Below are 13,649 nucleotides of genomic sequence, written 5' to 3' on the forward strand. Positions count from 1 at the left end.
GTCATCCAGCAGGTGCAAGTTGGAGGAGTGGGGAATCAAACCCAGTTCTCCCAGATTAGAGTCTGCGCACTTAACCACTACACCAAACTGACTTTCTTTCTAACTCTGCTTTCAACAGGGGATTCCATGCTTGAAATTCCAGTGCATAGTCATCTGGGCGAACAGTTAGATTTGAGTCCAGTAGCATTTTGGAGACCAGCAAGAGTTTCAGAGTCTAAGCTTCCAAGAGTTGAAGTTCCCTTCGTCTGTGTCTGACTCTGTAAAGCTTATACCCTGAAACCCTTGTTGGTCTTGAAAGGTGCTACCGGACTCCATTCTAACTGTTTTTCTGCAGATCGACACAGCTATCTGACTGGGATCCCTCACACCTATCTTGTACATTTCCTACACCTAACTTGCTTGTTTGACAGTAGCCAGCAGTGGACTGAGGTAGCCACATCTTTGTGAGACACTTGGAAAAAGTCCATACCTGTTAGGGAGAAATATTTTACGTATAAAGTGAGACCCAGCAGTATCAACTTCTCAAGCCACGGTTTCGGTGTCTCCAACTGCAGAGGTAAGGTAGGTGGTGACTAGGATTTTTTAGTGGTGGAATCTCACCTTTGGAATTCTCTCCCTTGATGCTCATCACCTGGCGCCAACCTTACTTGCCTAGGCTTCTAACGGAGGATTTCAAACCTTTAAAGCTGTTTTGTGGTTTGCTTCCAGTCTCAGGACTGCATTTTAGACTGCTCAGTGTAGTTTTATTCCCTTGGCTTGGTTTTTATATTGATAAGGCATTTTTTTATCATTTAATCTTTTTAAAAAAAAAACTTGTGAGCTGTCTTGAGCATGTCTTTGAATAGGAAGTTATGATGGGCCCCTGTCACTTTCTCCACTCTGAGGCAGATTTTCCCACCAAATTCTTTTTAGTTCCCTGCTGTGACTGAGCAGCCCCCAGTAGCGTGTAAATGAAAGTGGGTTATAAAAGACTTTCTGTCCCACCCTGTCTACAGAATATAATTTGGCTTTTAGCCCAGCCCAAGGAACTTTCTGTTGAAAAGCAGGAACCCTCTTCTTATTTCCCTTTTGAAATGGCAGTGGAGACGGATTAACAGTAAAACAAAAGAACAAGTTTATTCAACAGGCAGGGATGGAGATTGCTGAGGTAAAAGTTGTAGATGGTACAGAATTCACTTCTTTAAACAGGCAAAATGAAGTTATTAATGCTTATTTTCAGGTATTCTTAGTTCTTAGCAGTAAGAGGTGTTTTATAGGGGTGTGCACTCGGTATATACTGAGCTGAATAAATACCTGAAAAATACCTTATCCTGATTATTTCCCGCATCCTCATATTGGGATTTGAGAATATCGGGAAATACCGATTTTTTTTTTGCGTTCTATCTACCTGAACTAAAAAAATATACAGATTTCCCCCCCACACACACCCCTAGTGTAAGTCTCCTAGAAACTATAGCATTTTGTGAGACTTGGTTAACTTGCCAATGTGGCTTCTCTGTACACAATCCCATTTCTGTGTTGGAAATCCTGTGGAGAAACACACAGCCTGTCTTGGAGAAACACATTGTCTTTCATTCTGATTTTATTGCAATGGTTGAAACAAAAATTTCACCACAATTACAGAAATCATTGAACAGCGAGCATTTCTGTGTACTTATCAGTGTGTGCAGCAGGGTTGCCAACTCTGGCTTTGGAAATTCCTGGAGATTTGGGGCGATGCCTAGGGAACGACTGAGTTTGGGAAGGGGAAGGAGCTGAGCTGGGATGTGATATGCCATCGAGTCCACCTTCTGAAGCTGCCATATACTCCAGGGGAAGTGATCTCTGTAGTCTGGAGCAGTTTGGTGTAGTGGTTAGGAGCATCTGTAATATGGGGGAATCGGGTTTGATTCCCCGCTCCTCCACATGCAGCTGCTGGTGTGACCTTATGTCAATCATAAGTTCTTTCAGAGCTGTTCTCTCAAGTGCAGTTCCTAAAAGAGTTCTCTCAGCCCCACCTACCTCACAGGGTGTCTGTTGTGGGGAGGGGAAGGGAAGGGGATTGTAAACTGCTCTGAGTCTCTTTCAGGTAGTGAAGGGTGGGGTATAAATCCAATCTCTTTTTCTTCTTCTTCTTCTTCTTCATCATCTTCTGCTGTTGCAATTCCAGAACTTCGGCTCCCCACCTTGAGGTTTAGTAACTCTGTTTCTTCATGCAGTCCTGTACACACTACATTTGTGTGCAGGGGCCATAGAGCACTCTAGGAATTTATTGTTAAATGCCTTTTTGTTGTTGTTCAGTCGCACAGTCGAGTCCGACTCTTCGCGACCCCATGGATCATCTCCCGCCAGGCCCTCCTGTCTTCTGCCGTCCTCCGAAGTTGGCTCAATTTCATGTTCATTGCATCGATGACACCTGAAAATGCCTTTTTAAGAACTATATATCTAGTATTAATTGTCTCTGATAATCAGTGACAACTTATATGCATCAAGAAGGCAACTATTTTGGATATTGAGTGGATTAAAAGGAATGACATTTAAGTATGGAATTCAGCCATTGGTCAATGTATATCCACCTATTTAGAATTAGAATAATATTTTCGATCATCAAGTTGCTTCAGTTTTCTATTGAATATTGTTATCAGTTTATCGGATCAATAAGGTTTCTCTCGGTGTGTGTTTTAACATTACAGTGGATAAACAAAAGCAGAGATTATCATTAGTCCTGAAGACCTCCTGTTCATCCTATACACATCTGGTCAATGCCTGAAATTATGGGTTTGCCACAACAATGACTATTGGGTAACAGTTTAGTAGATGAGATTCACTAAATAAGGCAATGGTGCTAGGAAAAGTTGAAGGGAGTAGGACAAGAGGAAAGCCCAACAGGAGATGGATTGACTCAGTCAAAAGCTATGGTCTTTAGTTCTCAAGACCTGATCAAGGCTCTTAACGATAGGATATTTTGAAGGACATTAATTCATAGGTTTGCCATAAGTCGAAAGAGACTTGATGGCACTTAACACACACACACACACCAGATACATGAGAAATAATCAACATTCCCCTCTGAGTACTGCAGGTGACTGCACATTGGACTTTGGCTGTAAGGCATACCTCTAGGATCAATGCCAGTTCTGTTTAAGAGAAGAGTTAGCACACTTGCAGCTTCACCCCTGATTTTTAAAAAAACATGGAAATTGTAATTTAAGACATGTCATAACTACTACACCATTTAAGCAATAAACACAGTCTCACATATTATGCTCACTTACAAATAAGTTCCATGCACCCATGTTACCTTGGTCTTTCAGCGCCAAAAGCCAAATTTCTGCTGGATGCCACCATAAAAGGTCCAGTGCTCCATCATCACAGCAGCTAGATTCAAGTCCGGTAACACATTAAAGACCAACAAGATTCTCAGGTCCATTGAAGGAATCAGATCTCCATTCCAACTTGTATCTGATGAAGTAAGCTTTGACTCTTGGAATCTTGCACCCCAAAAACCTTATTGGTCTCTAAAATGCTACTCAACTCAAATCTAGCTGTTTTACTGCAGACCAACGTGGCAATACCTGTAGTGAATGTCCAGGTTTTTAAAGGAACCGCTTCCCCAATCATTTTCATAAACATCCAGTAAACGTCAGCTGATGCATCTGTATCTAGCAACTGGTTAAAAAAAAATCTCCATATAATGTACATATAGAACACCTTTTCAACAACCCAGACTGGTGATCCAATCTTCAGGACATAGGTAGCCTCCTCCATTGGGCAGACAGTGACCATTATACTTTCATGCAGAACTTCAAGGGAAAGGTTTATTTTACCAAGCAAGCCTACTCGCATAACTTGCCAGTACTTAATGCAAAATTAGAGTGTGAACTTTGACATTTCATAATTTGATAAAACACTGTAGATTTTCACCAACACAGCAAGGACCTAACCCTTGGAATTCTTCTGAATTTTTGTACACAGTTTAAATTGGGAAAGGGGAATTTTAAAAGCATATTTTGCTTGCAAAACAGATGTTACAAAAGTGTGATATACTTCAACAAGTGGGATGGCTTCTAATGTCCTGGCCCCGCTGGTGGACCGCCTGATGGCACTGGTATTTCTGGCCACTGTGTGATACAGAGTGTTGGACTGGATGGGCCTTTGGCCTGATCCAACATTGGCATCTCTTATGTTCTTATGTTCTTATGTTCTTAAGATCAAGGCATTTTTTAAAAAGTGTCTACTAGGATCTTCCAAATCAAACTGGGTTTTTCTGAAATATGGGTGAATGACATCCCTCATCAGAGAGATCCCATATCCCAAATTTCAGAATGATAGGACATATTGCCTGACTTATATCTTTAGTGGAATAAACATAGAGCTCATGAGAAACTGTGCAAGAGGGAGACAACTTGGAAGTGCTACCCCACTTCTCAGAATTTCCTCCTCCACTATTCAGTAAATTTGCAGGAGACTTAGCCAAACTGATTTCCCAACCCCACATTTCCCCTCTTACTGACCCTTTAAGAGCTCCTGGAATGTATTCAGTTGTTCAGCTAGTTGGTTCCCACCCCCTTGCTTGATTTACATAGTCATTTTCTACATGCCTGGGGAAAACCCTGAGTAGGAAGAGATCCCTGCCTTGTCTGTGTGTGTCCTGCTTTTAAGGTTGGTATATTACAGAGAAAATGAGGGGGAGAGAGGAGAGAACTTTTCAGGCATTATAATGTTAGAATGGGGTGTAGACAACGTGCCTTAACTTGTGGAGCCACTCCTGTGGTTCCATAATAAAAATCGATTCTTAATGTATTCTTTTTCTCTGACATTCTAGCTTTTTATTCCAGCATAACTAAGGGCCAAACCAGTCACCAGACTAGACTTGCTGGGAATGGAGTTCCCAGCACTTTTGTTTGTTTCTTTAGCAGGAGTATGGAGGTGTAATTTAAATCAGGACCATGGCACAAAGGATCATGGGATTTCAGCCTCCACATCCAGTCTTCCTGATCTGAAACTGACTTCTTAGTACCCAGATTTGTACCTGTTTGTTTTCTCACTGGTACATGGGGCTGTTTCAGCTCAGTCCCTGTCCAAATTGGGCCATAACATGCCTGCTATTGGGGGGTGGGGTGGTAATACTGGGAAAACCATCTGCAGAATTCCTGACATCAAGCCTAGCTTATCTCTTAGAAGCAGCAGTGAAAGAAGAGCCATTTAACTCATGGGTAATGCAACCTACCTCTCTAGAGTCACATGTGGCAAAAATGGCTCTTTATACAGGATCGTGAAATCCTTTAAGGTATACTGGAGGAGATGCTACTATAACCAATATGTGAAACGAATGACGGGAAAATATGGGACTGAAGGACTTCATAGGGAAACTGTACAGAAAGGGGAAAGGATAAACAGTTGCCAGTAGTCTAAGTGCAAACCATGAGCAGATTTGTGCTAAGTGTGAACCATGCACAGATAAAACAGTCACAGAGGGTGCTCCTGTGTGTATTTATTACTTATTGTGACTTCCTAATTAAAGATTCACTGCAATGAATGTTCAGGCCGCAGAAACTTTATGGATTATTAACACGTCAATTACCAAGTCTCCCATGTTGGCAGGAGATTGTTCAGCGATCTGCCCTATTGCATGCTGGCACCTCAAAGGCAGGGTGTGCCAGCATTGGGCCAGTGTCCAGTATCCTTTTCAGTGAAAAATTGAACTGACAACACGACGTCTTGGGGGGAGGGGGAGGTATGCAGTAGGATTTACCCCAAACCATAGAGTTTTTCCAAATCCAAGCGCACCCTCCTGACATCACGACATCAGTTTTCTGCAGAAGTGATGCCGCACGCTAGTGCAATACCGGTGTGTCAGTTCCCACCCCCAAAATGCTCCTGGAGTTTCCAGGCTGCAGCCTAGCAACCCTAGTAATGTTAAGTTGTATATTTTCAGTTTTGCAAACAGGCTTTCATATACTGGCTCTTTTTTTTTTTTTTTTTTGAGCTCTTGCTGTATATTGTGATGTAGTTTGGCTCTTTAACTAAATAAATGTATTTATTTATTTGTCTGCTTGTTTGTTTAATAGATTTCAGTGCCACTTCATCAAGAATCCTACTGGGTCTGATAAAAGATTGCTCAACTCTGATTTATGTAGTGAGGCAAAAATGCAAATAGAAGTAAGGTTAGTTCTTCTCTCTGGCTCCCACTGAGTTCTTTAGACTAAAGTATACCAGCTGCAGGAGCTGCGGTGGCTCAAGTGGTTAAAATGCGGAACTGCAGGCTGGAAGGTTGGTAGTTCAGTAGTTCGGGACCCAAATGTCGTATGACGGAGTGAGCTCCCGTCTCTGGTTCCAGGTCCTGCCAACCTAGCAGTTCGAAAGCAAGACATTGCAAGTAGATAAATAGGGACCGCTTCGGTGGGAAGGTAACAGCATTCCGTGCGCCTCGGTGTTTAGTCATGCCGGCCACATGACCACGGAAATGTCTTTGGACAGCGCTGGCTCTTCGGTTTGGAAACGGAGATGAGCACCACAACCCTAGAGTTGGATTCAACTGGCTTTCGAGCAAGGGAAACCTTTACCCTTTACCTATACCAGCTGCAAATGGCAAGAGTGTTATGATGGGGCTGTGTCCTTCCCCCCCATTCCTGGGGTTTACTCCTTGCCTAATGATGCTCATAAATTCACGTATATTCTTTTCCTCATAGGAGTGAAGGGCAGTCTTCAGTTCTTGTAACACGCAACGTTATTAGTGATAGGCACTTTACATATGTAGTATGTTTACCTGCCTCAGCCAGGTTTGTGTGCCGTACTAAGGCCTAGAGAGTCCCAGATTTGAATCCCCACTCTGCAAAGGAAACTTGCTGGCCTGGGTTGAACCCAAGGCCATTCGCTCTCTATTCTATCTCATTCTACCTCAACAGGGTGGTTGTGAGAATAAAATTGTATGTGTGTGATGGGGGAGAACAATGTTGTAAGCTTCTTTGAGTCTCTATTAGGCACCAAAGTAGGCTGATATTTATGTCTTAAATCAATATATCTGTTGAGAAAATAAATTTGTGAGTATAGATATGGCTTTTAACATTCCTCCTAGCTGATTTTTAGGCTTCAGACTGACAGATTGTTGTGGGTTTGGATTGTCTGAAATGAGAACGTGAGTGCGGCTTCAAAAGATCATGCATAAATATTAAGATTTCTATAAAGTGTGTTAGGAAATTGGAATACAGAACTTGGCCACCAGGCCTGAATGGTGAACAGGAGGAAGTCACTCACTGCAGCTGTTTCCCTGGTGTTGGATCTCAATCCTGAATAGGAATCACTGAGCAATGCATACAATTTCCCAAAAGAGGCTCACTGGGGTAATGCAAAAGCAATCTGGTTTTCATTTCTTGAATAAAACCCCAGTACCAAATGCTATCAGTTAGAGAGTGGAGTGAAAGAGAAGAATCTGTTTTAGAATGTGGAAAAACAGAATAATTCTTTCTTCCCAAATTCTTGCTTTTTCATTTCTCATGACAAAGTTAGAAAAGTCTTGTGTGCGTGCATATGTCTTTGCGTGCAAGGGAGGCGTTTGCCTAACTTTTACTTCTCAATGGAGACTGAGTTGGAGAAGGACTGTGCAGATTTGCAAATGGTTTTGGAACAGCTGGTGGAACAAAAAATAAGCAGAATTCCTTCTCTAAAGCATTTGCCAAATTGACGCTTTACATACCAGGACAAGTTGAGGATGATAAATGTAGGCTTAATTCTACTTTGCTCTCTGCAGATACTGCTCTGTACATGCATGCATTGGGGCTTTTGCCATTTCTGGGTGGTGAGGGAATATAAACTACCCCTCACCTAATACCAGATAAATTCTAAAGGGAGCCTGGTGTTCAGGGGTTTGCAGAAAGTCATTCAGGAGTGACAAGTCACTCTCCAAGCAATTAGAAGGAGAAGCAGAAGAGGAGGAGGAGATTGGATTTATACCCCACCCTTCACTACCTGAAGGAGTCTCAGAGCGGTTTACAGTCTCCTTTCTGTTTCCCTCTCCACAACAGACACCATGTGAGATAGGTGGGGCTGAGAGAGCTCTTTCAAGAACAGTTCTGAGAGAGCCATGACTGACCCAAGCAGCTGCATGTGGAAGAGTGGGGACTCAACCCCAATTCTCCCAGATTAGAGTCCGCGCTTCTAACCACTGCACCAAACTGGCTCTCATACTGGCTCTCTCAGTATGACCCTGCACCTCCTCCAGTGCTCCTGTAATCACTTTCAGATCCTTCCATTTAAAGCTGCTGTAGCAGCTTCACTCTCTGGCTGATTCTGCATTGGCTTTTCCTTCTGTTGTTGTTTTTTTAATGTCATCCATGTTGGAACAGAAATTCTCTTCTGCATTGCATGCTGGTTTCACTTCCTTTGCTTATCCATTTTTATGGCACCGTCCACACTCCATGTCACTTTCGAGTTCTTTGATCATTGGATTTAATTGTACATTCTGCATAGATTTATGGCCGTTTTATGGCTGTTCAGGGATGACTCTGCAGCAGGGCTCTAGTCGGGGGGGGAGCTCTCAGGTACGGAGCTCCGGAAGAGAACCTCTAGGGGGCGGGGCGGTCACGTGGTGAAGCCCCGCCCCCTTCTTTACCCCGCCCTCTGCTTCGATCCTCATTCCGTTTGGGAATGAGGATGAAGCAGGAGGGTAAGTAGCCGGGCCTTCTGACACACTTCCGGTGATGTCAGGGGGTGTGGCCTTCTGTCACTTCCGGTGATGTCAGGGGGCGTGGCATATGCAAATAAGTTATGCTAATGAGTTATGCTAATGAGCTCCGGCAGCTCTTTTTCTACAACAAGACCCCTGAATACATCAAATGAAGAAGTTGTCATCATCGTCGTCTTTGAGCTGCACTTTTTCCTCCCAGTTGAGAAAATGTGGAGCAAATGCTAGATGCAGAATCACTCTCTTTCACCTTGGTGCAAAGGAAGAGACTGTACACACATCGGCGCATCTTTGCTCTGGATGGGAAAACACCAGCACTAGTATGCTTTCCCATCAACCTCTCCTCCTCTTTCTTCTCTACACATGTACACACTCACCCTTGCTCTGAATGGGAAAGGAGAATGCTATTTGTCCCCTTGCATCAAACCTGCTATTTGCCTGTTCTGGGAAAATCTAGAGGTAACTGTATATCTCCCTCTGTAGAACAACTTACAATGTGAGCGGGAGGGCTTGCTTAGGAAAAACAACAGAGGAGCTCCCCCCAAGTGTTGCTCGGAAAGCTGGCAACTGCTTGGCAAATTGTGGTATCACAACTTCTCTTTTAATTTGTGTGGTTAGATATGGTGTATCTTTAACTCCCCCCCCCTCTCAGTATGTAATGCTGCCACCTGGTCTTTAATTCCAATCCTTTTAATTAACCTTTCTCTTAGTATTGTGTGCAAGCTCTAAGGCTTCTTTGTTAGACTACGTGGTCCAGAGGATGAGACTCTAGTATTTAAATAGCATAGGACTCCGGGTTAACAATAAACAAAATAAAACTTTATTTGTACAAGAAGCATATTGGTTTCAAGATGTTTTGTAACTTCTCTCTTCAGCGAATAAAACAGTGTACGTTAATAACTCCGGAATGAGGTATCACACAAACACTCCTCACTCCCAAATCCTCCTGTCTCTTCCGAATGTACTTTGCCCAGTCTTTATTTTATTTAGCTCAGTTTAATCTTTCCCTTTTTAACTCAGGTTTCTGTCAGCTTCTGTCTCTCACACCCTTATAATACTTTGATATTGAATACTTTGATATTGAATATTAGGTTTTGACTCTCTTTAGTCAATAATATGCCCTCTACAAGTATTCTACTTTCCTTTTTAGAATCTTAATGCCTTTCACAGTACTAATATGGGATTCTAATCAGAAGACTGCTTCTCCGACTCTGTAGATTGCTTACTGAACATACTGACTGACTTTCTCCACACACACTTCTTAGTTCCACCCATAGACTCTCAGTCACCAGCCAGTCACCTCACTCACTCATCCCCCCTCTTTCACACACACCCCGTTCTTCTGCACCTTACCAAGAATTTAAAGAAACACTTAAAACTTTAAATAGTTACAAGCGGGAAATGGAGTGTGGGGAAAAGGGAAGCACCATCAGGTGACAATTAGTATTCTGTTTTTGCTTTCCTCTCTTCAATTCACACAATAAAAGCTTAATGCACTCTCCCCACTTAAAAACGTTATAGATGTACTAAACCTTACACACTTCTTACATAATGCTGTGGCAGTGAGTGTGTCACAGCATTATATAAGAAGTGTGTTTAAGGTTTAGTACATCTATGAAGTTGCTGCTCAAACATAAAAAGTGCACGCTTATTTCAACATCAAGGCTATCTTCCAGTATCAAAAAAGAATACAATATATGAATCTACACTTAATTAACTACTCTTAATTAACTTTCAGGAGCTGCGGTGGCTCAAGTGGTTAAGGCGCTGAACTGCAGGCTGTGGAAGGTCAGTAGTTCAGCAGTTCGAGACCCGGGTGCCGCAAGACGGAGTGAGCTCCCGTCTCTAGTTCCAGCTCCTGCCAACCTAGCAGTTCGGAAGCAAGAAATTGCAAGTAGATAAATAGGTACCACTTTGGTGGGAAGGTAACAGCGTTCCGTGCACCTTGGTGTTTAGTCATGCTGGCCACATGACCACGGAAACGTCTTCGGACAGCACTGGCTCTTCGGCTTTGAAACGGAGATGAGCACCGCAACCCTAGAGTCGGATTCGACTGGCTTTCGAGCAAGGGAACCTTTACCTTTACTTTACTTAATTAACTTTCAGTGCAACTACTATATTATAAGCAGCTGTTTGGTAGCTGGCATGAAATCATGTCTCTTTACCAATTCCATGCAATCAGTTTTTTCAGACTGCATACCTGTGCTCTTTCTTACACTGTAATCAGAGATCTCTACCCTGGATATTAGATCAGGTAAGGACTTTGTCTCTAAGCATGCATCAGAAAACTGACCTTTGCAGAGGGTTGCCAGGTTCTTCCTAGCTACTGGTTGGAGGATGGAGTGACTCCAGGTTGGGAAACTCCTGAAGATTTGGGGATGGAGCCTGGGGAGGACAGGGACCTCAGTGGGGTACTATGTCATAGGGTCCAGCCTCCAAAGCAGTCATTTTCTTCAGGAGAACTGATCTTATAGTCTGGAGGTGAGCTATAATTCCAGGGGATCCCCAGGTCCCACCTGGAGGCTGACAACCCTATTTGCACATGCTTCAGTGCAAGAATTTTTTTTATTATTATTATTCATCTCAATGTATATGGAAAGGGTTAAACCACATTTAATGCAAGAGGGAATCATTTCAGTCCCAAGGAAGGGGGAAGGAGGGTGTCCCAGTTCATAATCCATGATTTTTCAAGGACCCGGCTAAGATATTATTTCAGCGTAAAATCCTGAAAAGCATGAGATTTCTAAAAAATTGTTCAGAAATACATATGTGACAAAGAGAGTTCATCTTTTTCAGGTATGAATTCATGATGGTCCTGCTTATGGGGAAAATGGATGTGAGAGGAACTTTTCCACGATCTTTTGTTTGTCTCGCAGCTTTTGTTTGTTTCACTGCATCAGAATTCAAAACGAACTGATTCTGTACATACTGTCTTCCAGAACTAGATTGCCCTGCCCCGATATTTATAATCATTGGGGCCCACAGTTTATTAATAGCTTTAATTTCCTCCAGAATTCTTAGATCAGACTTATATGAGGTTAACTTGACCCTCTTTTTGTGCTCATGAAGTCACTTCATGAAGTCATCCCGCGTGCACCAAACATTACATCAGAATTAGTCCTTGCTAATTTGCGTATTCCCTCCAGCAAAAAGATATCTGCCCTTTTAAGAAGGGACTGGTGTTCTGTCCTAATGTGACTGTATTTGCCTTATTTTTTAAAAAAACTGTTGTGGCCTTTATATTTTATGGAAAGATAACAGGGTATATTTAAGTCTGTCTTTTTCAGTGGGAGTTCGTGCACGGAATTCAAGACTGGATGTTACATGTTTATGAATGTCATTTGGTCTCAGAATAGATTTGGAGGTTTGAAATCGGTGCTCTGTCGCTATATGTACAAGACCACAGAACACTGTAAAAACATCTGTCTTGCTTGCATTAGTTATTCCTTGGAAATGGTAGAATGGATTAGTTTATTTTCTAAACCAATATTCAGAATGCAAAACACATTAATTACCAGATTATCCATATATTACCTGGATTTCAATAAAGCTTTTGATAAGGATCCCCATGACATTCTGATGGGCAAACTGGGAGACTGTGGGCTGGACTATAGGACAGTTTGGTGGATAGGGAACTGGTTAGAGGACCACACCCCAAGAGTGGTGGTCAATGGCGTTTCATTAGATTGGAGGGAGGTGTCCAGTAGGGTGCCGCAGGGCTCGGTTTTGGGCCCGGTACTTTTCAATATTTGGAGGAGGGCAAGGAGCTTTTCCAGTTGGCAGCAGAGGACAGGACCTGAAGCAACGGGTTTAAATTACATGCAGAAAGGTATTGGCTGGAGGATAAACTTTTTCATGGTCAAAGTGGTTCAAAGGTGGAATCAGCTACCTAGAGAGGTGGTTAGCTCCCCTTCACTGACAGCTTTCAAGAAGGGTCTGGACAAATATTTGTCAGAGATGCTTTAGGCTGGTCCTGCATTGGGCAGGGGGTTGGACTAGATGGTCTGTATGGCCCCTTCTAACTCTGTGATTCTTAAATTACGGTAATGCATGTGAAGCACTTTGAATACTTTTCAGTATTAAATAAATGCTAACTATTGTTATTACATGAGGAGCTTCTTCACCTACCTGAAAAGCTTTAGATGTCACAGTGACTGAGAGAGACGATAGTAGGAACTGGTGGTGCACCAGAAAGCTTTCTACTGCATTATGGCTTGAAATCAAACAACATCAAAAATAGAACAAGTAGTTCCTTAGGACAGTGGCTCTCAGCCTTTCATATCTGACATCCCACCAGCCACTCAATCAAATGACCTGGGTCTCACCATGATAGGAACAAAAAGCCCACTCTTTCCTACAAGTGTCTTTATATGTTTATAAGCATTCTGGTATAGTATTTATCATTTAGAATAAGTTTTAAGGGTGTAAAAAATTGCAGAAGCACAATGGATAATCCCTGGCAGGAATGGTCAACAGGAAGTGGCATATCAAACACAGTTGCTGGTGGGCAGGGGGGAACAGGGGATTAGGAGAAACACAGAAAGTGTCTGTCCAAAGTTACTACTAGCATGCCAAAGTTCATGAATGGAAACCCATGGCAGGTAGGGTGGGCAGGAGAGGGCGCTTCACATTTGCGGGTGGATGTAGTGAAATATGAACCTCTACTACTCCCAAAGAGAGGGGAGAAGCCAGAAGTACTAACAGAAAGTGCATGTGTGGGTGAAGCAGAAAATACACAGCAAACAAACCCAGTGATGGGAACATTTGTATGTGTGTAATGGATGGTTATTTAAAAAGTCACGGAGTCTCTGGCATTAATCTGACAGTGGACATGGGGGTAGAAGAGTTGGAAGTCAAGGACTTTTACACTGTCTCCTGCTTCAGCCTTCAGAAGGGGACTAAACATAGAGTCAGAGTGGTAGAGAGGCTAGACCTGATCATCCTTTCCTTTTTCTTTCTCTGAAGCTATCCTTTGAAATGTAGAATG

Source organism: Gekko japonicus, unplaced genomic scaffold (assembly GCF_001447785.1).
Source record: "Gekko japonicus isolate JY-2015 unplaced genomic scaffold, Gekko_japonicus_V1.1 scaffold1248, whole genome shotgun sequence".
Lineage (NCBI taxonomy): Eukaryota > Metazoa > Chordata > Lepidosauria > Squamata > Gekkonidae > Gekko > Gekko japonicus.